This window comes from Tauraco erythrolophus, chromosome 18, assembly GCF_009769465.1.
Source record: "Tauraco erythrolophus isolate bTauEry1 chromosome 18, bTauEry1.pri, whole genome shotgun sequence".
In the NCBI taxonomy this organism is placed as follows: domain Eukaryota; kingdom Metazoa; phylum Chordata; class Aves; order Musophagiformes; family Musophagidae; genus Tauraco; species Tauraco erythrolophus.
The window spans coordinates 14,835,389-14,844,153 of NC_141482.1; the positions used below are offsets into that span (position 1 = coordinate 14,835,389).

General features: G+C 43.3%; 1 protein-coding gene across 2 annotated transcripts in view; it reads right to left on the reverse strand.

Annotated features, from left to right (window-relative positions):
• The window catches only part of DIDO1 (death inducer-obliterator 1), a 54,895-nt gene extending 50,013 nt beyond the window's left edge, over positions 1–4,882 (reverse strand). Inside the window, exon 1 of one of the 2 annotated variants that reach the window (XM_086623081.1) lies at positions 4,829–4,882. The gene's annotated coding sequence lies outside the window, so the exon portion shown is untranslated. Of the gene's footprint in view, positions 1–4,093; positions 4,229–4,828 lie in introns of those variants that run through there. The other variant, XM_086623080.1, reaches the window with a different exon arrangement.
• Between the last annotated feature and the right edge of the window lie 3,883 nt (positions 4,883–8,765).

The following is an 8,765-nucleotide window of genomic DNA, read 5'->3' on the forward strand; positions in this document are numbered from 1 at the left end:
ACAGGTGTGCGCCGTCCGGCTGCAGGGAGCCTTATTAGTGCGGCTCACACCATAAGAAAGCTCTGTCAACACACTGGTACGGCCCTTCCAAACAGGGAGGGAGTTTATCTCAGAAGGAAGCAAGACTGAAAGTTCACTCAAATTCCTTGAATGAAAAAACGTTCCATTAGCAAACAGATTCCAAGATATTTTGTTGGAGCTTTTGCCAGCACAGCTCTGTGGTAGTAGCTGGCAGAAGAACTACAACTGTACTGACGGAACTTTGGTACGGGACAAACCTTAACATAAGGCACTGACACGATGCTTTCAATCTCTAGGCCCATAATTGGGCTTGATAAACAGAACTCATATTCACTTTAGTGTCTTCTACATTTGAGGAAACATTAATTTTGATAGGAAAAACAAGTATTGCATACATGCCATTGGTATTTTCTAGTCCAGGATGTCACTGGGTGCTTAAATGACTAGGCAGATACGCTCTATTTGCTTGCTAACAGACTGACATTTGTCTTTTTTACTACTCCTATAATACCTTCTGAAGCCTTTATTCACATTATTCTGAGTAAGCTAATCCCGTATCTGCCCTAACAATGAAAATTTACCCAAAGACAAATCAGAATTGAATTTTTTCGTCAGGTTTATTTCTGCTCTCAGAGTCTGAGAAGCATGAGCAAAATTGAGACAGCAAATAGATTTTGCTCATTAAGAGAAATTGTGAGCAGACTCACAAGCAGTGTAGATAGCTCTGCTTTTTTCTGTTTCCCTTTTATATAGATTAAGGAGAAAAAAGGCAGTATTCTGTGGTCAAAAGCTCAGATTAAAAACCCAAAAATAACCACGTCTGTACACAAAACCTTCTAAAGGCCCCAGCACAAGCCAATTTTACAAGACATGCGCATAAGTTCAGGCAACAGAAATATCAATTACAAACTTTGATTGTTATTGGGTATTCCTCAATATACAATATCTTTACCATTCCTTTTCCATCACTTTCAATTAAAATATTTTCAAATACATGCTACTTATTTGCCTAATGTTCAATTTCTGCTGAACTTGACCTCTTCAGCAGCACTGAAAATACATTTTCAGCAACTGCACAGCAAACAACATGCTTTGGAAAGGTGATGCACATAACTGGGCATTCCTCTGCTAAAGTACCAAAAAAATCAGTTCTTTATCCTGGCTGTTAACTGAACAGCAACAGTTATTCAGGAACAGCAGAACAGCAACAGTTATTCGGGCTAAGTCTCAGAACCTCACAGCTTAACTCTTCAACATCCCACAGCTCGTTTACTTTTAAACATTCAAGATCACAGTTCTACAACTGTCAAATTTCAGCTTGAACACTGACACTGTATTTAAAATTCCCTCTTTTCAAACAGTTTTACACAAACTAGTAAAGCTGTACAGGCTTTTTGTCAAGTTTGCGTTATTACAGAACATAAACTAGTTACACATCCCAAAAACACAGCATGTAAAAAATGTTAGGTTTACATTAGAATTAAACTATCTATACCCTGCCATGTCCATTTACTGTTGTCAGTAGAACTGTGTGTACAGAAACGGACTTGAAACAACTGCAGGATTATAATTTCTGACCCTAACAGCATGGCTTTTGAAAAGAAATCCGGTATTTTTACACTTTTTTCCATCATTTAATTTGTAAAAGTGAGCTAAAATATAACACCTGAAACAAGTTATAGTTTTCATTCTTATTTCATCAAAAAGACTTAATTAAATGAAATAAAACAGAAACTAATTTCTCCTTCAGAATTTAGTGAAACACAGTAATTACAACATACTGATTGTGTTATTAAAAATGCAGTAAGCAAGTTCAGTTCCCAATTTTGATTAGGATTTACTGTGAGAACACATATAATGCCCATTTCACCTTTGTGCCTTAGCTCCCTAGCTGGAAATTTAAGAATTTCCTTAACCTCAAAGTCTATCGATGCTCTTGATATACCACCATTAATAACTGTGAAGTATTCACTTATTTCAAAAGCTATATTAGATAAAAACCTAATAGTAGTACAACCCTCAAAGTGTTAACTGACAGTTGACTAAAGATTCTCCTAGTGAGGAGAGGCTTGACAGCACACAAAAAAGGAACCGGTTCTTGCGTAAACTAGATAAATCTTATATTAAAACCTCTCTTTAAATCTCCTACCGCTGTCCTACTACTTGTAGCACTACAAGAGACACTGGGCAGAAAAATTGCACCAGAGAACAAAACTAGTGCAGAGAGACACTGCCACTTCTGTCAACTAAAGACCATCTAATCTAAATTATGCTGAGTACAGTCCCTTCTTATTTCATTTTATCAGTTTAATTTTATAAACTCTCAGCCTAATCCCTATAATCCTTGCTTTTCTTCTCTCCACTTAATATTTCTAGCTGAAGTTTCAGGCTGCAAAGAATTAAAATCCCACAGTTGTAAGTTACAACTACAGAGACAAATACTATCTTAAACCAGAAACAAATAACAAACTACTGCCAGAAAATCTTAGCAGTGAAGTAGCATCAAGCAGAACAAACACTGCCTTTTGATGAGTCCACTAGACGCTCAAAAATATTTATTCAATTGGATTTACTATTTGGAATGATACAATTCTATTAGCATTACTTTTGGGAGTTTCAGAGGGTTTTTTTAAAACTCAAAAGACATTTTAGTTACATGAAAAGCACTTTTCTGAAGCACCGTATGAATTATATGTATTATTTTCTATTTGAACAGCTTTAAAATCTGTAAGTATTTTGTAGCACACATAAATTTGCAGCAGAGCAAAAATTTGATTTGCACACCAATAGAAATCGACTAAAATATCCCTTAAAAAACATACAGACTTTGAAAAAACCCAACACATTATTTAAATGCTAGTCTTGAAATCAACAATTATTTGATCTGCAAATCAGTGGGGTCACACAGTCTCGAAGTAGACTGCAGGCTAACATGAGCCTTTATTCTTCCACCAAATTGCATTAAAAAAACCTTTATGTGCAATATGTTTCTGGAACCATCAAGGGGAAAAAAATGTAAGGCCTAACTGAACAGCTATTTCGAGCATACTTCTATATTTATTCCTATAGAAGCTCCAAATGTCAAAGAATGGTAACAAGCAGCTGGCATACATAAAAGTGGAGCAGAACCCAAAATAACTATTACAATTAAACAATTATGCTACACTTGCATAGTAACTACACATCATCATTTTTCATTGACCAGCAATTAAATTGCTTAAAAAGCTAGTAATTTTTTTTGTAGAAGCAGCAAGGAGACAGTTAAAGCTAAACCAATTCAAATTACCACTTACAAAACTGTGTAAAACAGAAAAACAAAAAAGCAAACAGTGAAAAAGTTACCATAAAATAAAGCAAAATACAGTTGAGTATCAGCTGCCAAGGAATTTACATCACAAGGCTGTGATGATTAAGTATTCAAAACAGCTATTTCTGCAAAAAAATCTCAAAGAGATAATCCGGGGGGAAAAAAAATAGAAAAACACGAAAAAAAAACCACACCCACAAAACATTAATCAGTGAAATTATGAATGCTATATACATGCTTGTGAGTTAAATAAAAAGAATCAGCATTTTGTCTCCTTGGAGTTCCTAGAAAGAAAAGATGAAAGCCCATGCAAGAAAAAACAGCATGCTACGCTGTTTTGAATTACTTAACATACAAACAGCGGGGAGACTGTAACACAAACATTCTGTAATAACGTTAAGAAGATTATAATGTTATTTCCCAGTTAAAAATTACAAGCTAAACCAGTGAGATTTTCTTAACCCACTACTGAAATATAGCTATCATTTGGAGGTATAAACTGAAAACCACTTTATGAAAAAAACTTGATCACCGAAGAATTGCTTTGTGCGAGCCAAATAAGCAGCTCCAAAATCCCATCACCTCCAAGAGACAGTGTTTAAGTACATGAGTGCGATGGGCGGGGAACAGTTACTGACAAGGAATTTACTGAATATTTAAAGCCAGTCGACGATTACTACCGCCTAAAAACTCGACCCCTTCTCTTCTCCCCTACGCGAAAGTCACCAGAAGATGATAAAGTCAAACTTTTCTCGTTTAACTCACCAGTAAGATCACCTCCACCGCCCAGGGAAAATAAATATTTGTCACCTGGAGGCAGGCGAGGGTCAGTGCCCCCCTCCGAGGATCCCCGGCCCCGGAATGCGCTCTCGGTCGGGCTTCCAGAGTCCCCGCCGAGCGGAGCGACTCCCGCACCCCGCCGCGCACCGGGGCCGCGGCGGAGAAGCCCTCGTCCGGTACCAGGGCAACGGTGGAACGGCACGGGGAGGCGGTCAGAGCCGGTCGTGATGTCACGCAGAAGCTCGCCGGCGCCAGCTTGATTATGACGTCGATCGCCTCAGAGCACGACCGTCCTCTCCTCTCCCCTCAACATGGAGGAGCCCGCCTTCCAGCCCGCTCCGCCCGGCGAGGGCGTCCGCTCCGCTCGGGCCCAACCACGTTATGAGCTCACGGGGCGGCGGCTTTTCGCTTCCTCCGGGGCCCCCGCACAGAGTCGCCGACCTCCGCTGGGACCGGGCCAGGCCTCCGGCGTGCCCGCGCCCCGCAGCCGCACCGACGGTCCCCTGAAAACAGGCCGCGCGGCCCCACCCCCCCGCCCCCGGGGCCCTCCGGCCGCCCTGACCCGCACCGCCCGCCCGCCTCCATTTTCTCGTCGAGCCCAAAGGCGTCCAGGCCGCAGGACGCGGCCGCCGCTTTTCCGCGACCTTCGCCGCCGCAGCGGCGGCCCCGCTCTCTTTCTCCTCCCGTCCCGGTGCTCCTACGGCTGCCTCCCTCACTCACCGCAGGGAGGGGTGGGGGGGATCTCGCCGCCGCCGCGGAGATCAGCCGAGCCGAGCCGCCATTTCCTCCTCGCAACGGCTCCAGAGCGCTGGGCGGGGGCGCTCCTCCCCCGTCACCATAGAGACCGATCCGGCGGCCAACGGCAGCCTAGAGCGCCTACCGCGCTTCGCTTTGCGCACGGCCCTCGGCGGACTTCGGCTGCCGTTGGCTCCGCCTTCCGGCGCGCGCTCCTTCACGGCGGGCGGGAGCGCTGAGGCGGCGGCGGTGGCTTCCCGCTTCCTCCAGCTCCGGCGGAGGCCTCGTCCCGTCGGCTCTAGGCCGCCGCATTCCGCTGTCAAGCAGAGGCGGGCCGCGGCGGTCACCTCAGGGCTTCCTCTGCGGACGAGTCCTGTGGGATCAGCAACGCCTGCTCCCGGTTTTCCGTATCGAAAACACGGAGTGATCTTACCTCACAGGAGCTCCGGTTTTATTCGTTATTTGTGAGGCTGCAACCAAAGCAGAACCGCACTGCAGCGGTGCTAAGTACCGTTTTGCTCACAGTGACTTCTCTCACAGGAGAAGGACGGCTTTGTCACAGGATGAACATGGCGGAGGAGCTCACCTGCTGCTTGCATCAGCTATACTCCCCACCGGTGCTTATGCCATTGTGGTTTGGGTTTGTTCTCCCTACTCTAGTCTGTTTTAGAAAACGCAAATAGCAACTTTTGTGGTAATGCTTTCTCCTGAGTCCTTACGGAGCGCTGTGAAAGGGAAGCGTTCACTGGATCAGCTCATCCACCGCATGGAGGCTTCCCAGTAAACGCTCTTCAAAAATGGTTAGGCTACTCAAAAAAAGTCCACAACCCTCTGGGATCCAAGCTGCTATAAGCAGTTACAGAGAGTTAACTCCCATTTACATGTTTTGTTCCTACTGCCAGCATTTGTGATACGAGCAAACAGGAACATCTGCATCTCAGTCACTGAGGGGAACCCGTGTTTACAGGCAGACTCATGAGGCCACACAAACACTCCTGAGTGGGACATCTGAAGAGCCTTTTAGGCAGCTGGAGGTGGGAGGTTTGGCTCTTTGACAGACCCTGATCCTGCACATTTGTCCTCATGGGTTGGTAACATTGAATTCAGTTGGATTTCAGACAGGTGCAGTGTTTGCACTGAGATGGATTAAGAAATGAAAACATGAGGAAAGAAAAACACAATTCTATAGAATTAGAGGATTCTAGCGAGTAATTTAGAAGTCTACATTCTAGAGCACACTATATACAAGACTTCTGGTGGTAAAAGCTCAGGATAATGTCAGAAAAAGCTATTAGCTTTTTGCCTGATAGCACAGTCAGCCTCTTTCTCCTCCTGTAAAACTGGGCATTATTAATACTTACTTCATACAGGAACACCAAAAGGTAAAAAAACCCCAACAGATTCCTGTGCAAAAGTACAAGACACCATTATTAAAGGCAAACATAAGTTTAATTTTTGTTCTGCAGCTACAGAGCTACAATAAATTCAAAGCACGTGGAGGGGAAATACCTTATGGTTTGGTTGATCAAGCTGCACTGTGATTTATGCCCTGGGAAAAGCTAATGACATTATTAATGGACAAATTCAAAACCAGGAATTACACGCTAAGGGAAAGGGAACATGCCAAGCAAGAAATTGCACACCAACCGTGAATGGGATGTCTGCAGCAGGGGATCCAGCAGTGAGACAGGTATTAAATTCCTCTTACACGCGTTTGGTAAGAGGCTTACACCACCTTAACGTAAGACTGATTCACTTTGCACACCCAGCAAACGCCACCTAAAGCACGTTACGCTTTCAGCCCATAAAAACCCTACACATTTGTGTTAGAGCCCAAGTCACAGCATCCACCTTCGCTGACTAAACACCCGTGACACCTTCACTTGAATGGCACCCTCAGCATCTCAGTTCTTTCCCCTCCTCGTTCCCTTCCCTTCATAATTCTTTTCATGTTAGAGCCTAATTTCCCTTAATTTAGGAAATGTACCCGTGTTACTGGTCTGAATCTGCATTGTCCTGGCAGTACACAGAACGAGCTTTTGGGTGACCTAAATAACTTGAATTTTTTTTCGGTTTAGGCCTCCTCTCATATAACATGCTGATAGTTTCTAACCGGTTTGAACAGAAAACACTGCTGGGAAATCCTAGCAGAGATTGACGACAATCAATCAGCTTCTAAAACAGTCTAATAAGCACCTTATCCATCTCCTTCTTAAACTCCAGAGAAGCTTATGCTGAGATATCCACAAATCCCTCAGCACTGCTCTCCTTAAAACTTTTTTCCACTGCTTTCCAAAAACCTTTTCCACTGCTAGGCAGTCAGTACACTGAGACTCTCCTCTGCAGCTGACACATCTTTACCTGTTTATCCCCTGGAAATTATTCTTTTTCAAACTTTGAGTGTCTACAAACATGTCTTACTTATCTTTGCAGTGTCTTCCACAAGGGCCTTCATGCGTGACGCGTAAAACTGCTAAACATGACAGGCACCGAGGCATCATCTTTGTGTTGCACAGACATGGTCTCCGCAGACCTTGGGTGTCACTTCTGCTCTCCCATCCACCTGTCCCTTCACCAAGACAGCCACCTTTTCCAGTGTGTGAAGATGCAAAGCCCCAAAAGATAACACTTACTTCACGTTCTACTCTTCTCCCAGTTCTTCCTCACTGAATGTCCTGGTGAGCCAGTTTCAGCAGCCAGGTGAAAACCAGAGACACAGTTAGCCCATGAAAAGAGTAGGGATGAGAGCAGATGAGCAAGTTCTCTCCCCTCCTCCACCTCTGGCATTGTTTTTTTATAAAGAGATAATCATTTTAAGTCAGGAGAGACTAATTTCTGTTGGCTGCGCTCCAGCTTTACCTTTTTTTTTTGTGGAAAACGGCCTCTGTCCTCAGAGTTCAGCACATCACTCAAAATAGATACGTCAGGTGTCGAGGTAGTGTATCTTCTGAGCCTGTGATCCTCCAAGGCTCCTGATACTTTATTTTTCGTAATGAAGCACCACGGAAATAGATGGATATTAGTAGTCGAACACAGAGAAATACTTTACTGAGGGTGAATCATGTTCACATAAATAAAGTGATCCTCTTCCCTACCTGCTGACAGAAACTTGCAGATTTTTTTTACACAAACTCCGCTCCCCTTCCACCCCCCAATATATGCTTTTTTGTAGGGAATTTTGTGACTTCTCCAGGAATTAGTGATTTTGGTTTGGGATTCACTCTACTCAACTCCAAAAATCAGTCATCAAAATACCTCTTTGATGCTAGGATTTGTCAAATCCTAATCCATGTAAAAATTCTACAAACTGCACTGAATTACAGTAATTATATGTTTCTTTTCATCTCAATTCTCTAGTCTTGCCCAAAAATCCAGCTTTCCATGTTATTACTGCCCTCATTACTGTAAGATTCTTGTAAGACTGTAGCATATTGAAGCCACAGGATAGTTTCCTGAGAGCAAAGTAGTTTGTTTCCATGCATTTTAATCCCATTTTGGGGTCACAGACTTATCCTGCAAAGTCTTCCCTGAGTAATAACGGAAAGCTTTTTACTTTTTTCCCTGAGTAATAATGGAAAGTTTCAAGCTTTGGGGAGAACATAAGGGTTTTTAACAGAAGTTAGGCTTTACTACTAGGAAAAGAGGGAATGATGCAGGAAGCTTTTGCCCTGGATTGCTGCACAGCTTTGTATCTTCCTACTTGCTTCTTAATTTTGTGAGGTTTAACAAAGAAAAGCCATGCAAGTTTGCTATTTCCAAACCTTCCAGTATTCCAGGCTTTGAAGCACGGGGAATGTAAGTATTCCTCTTTGCTACAGACTGCTGCAGGCATTATGTGTGGGATGATTAAATGTTTATTCAGTGAGATACAAATTAAAACCAGAGGAATATGGAAGGTGACCAGGCAGCTTTCTGTCAGGAA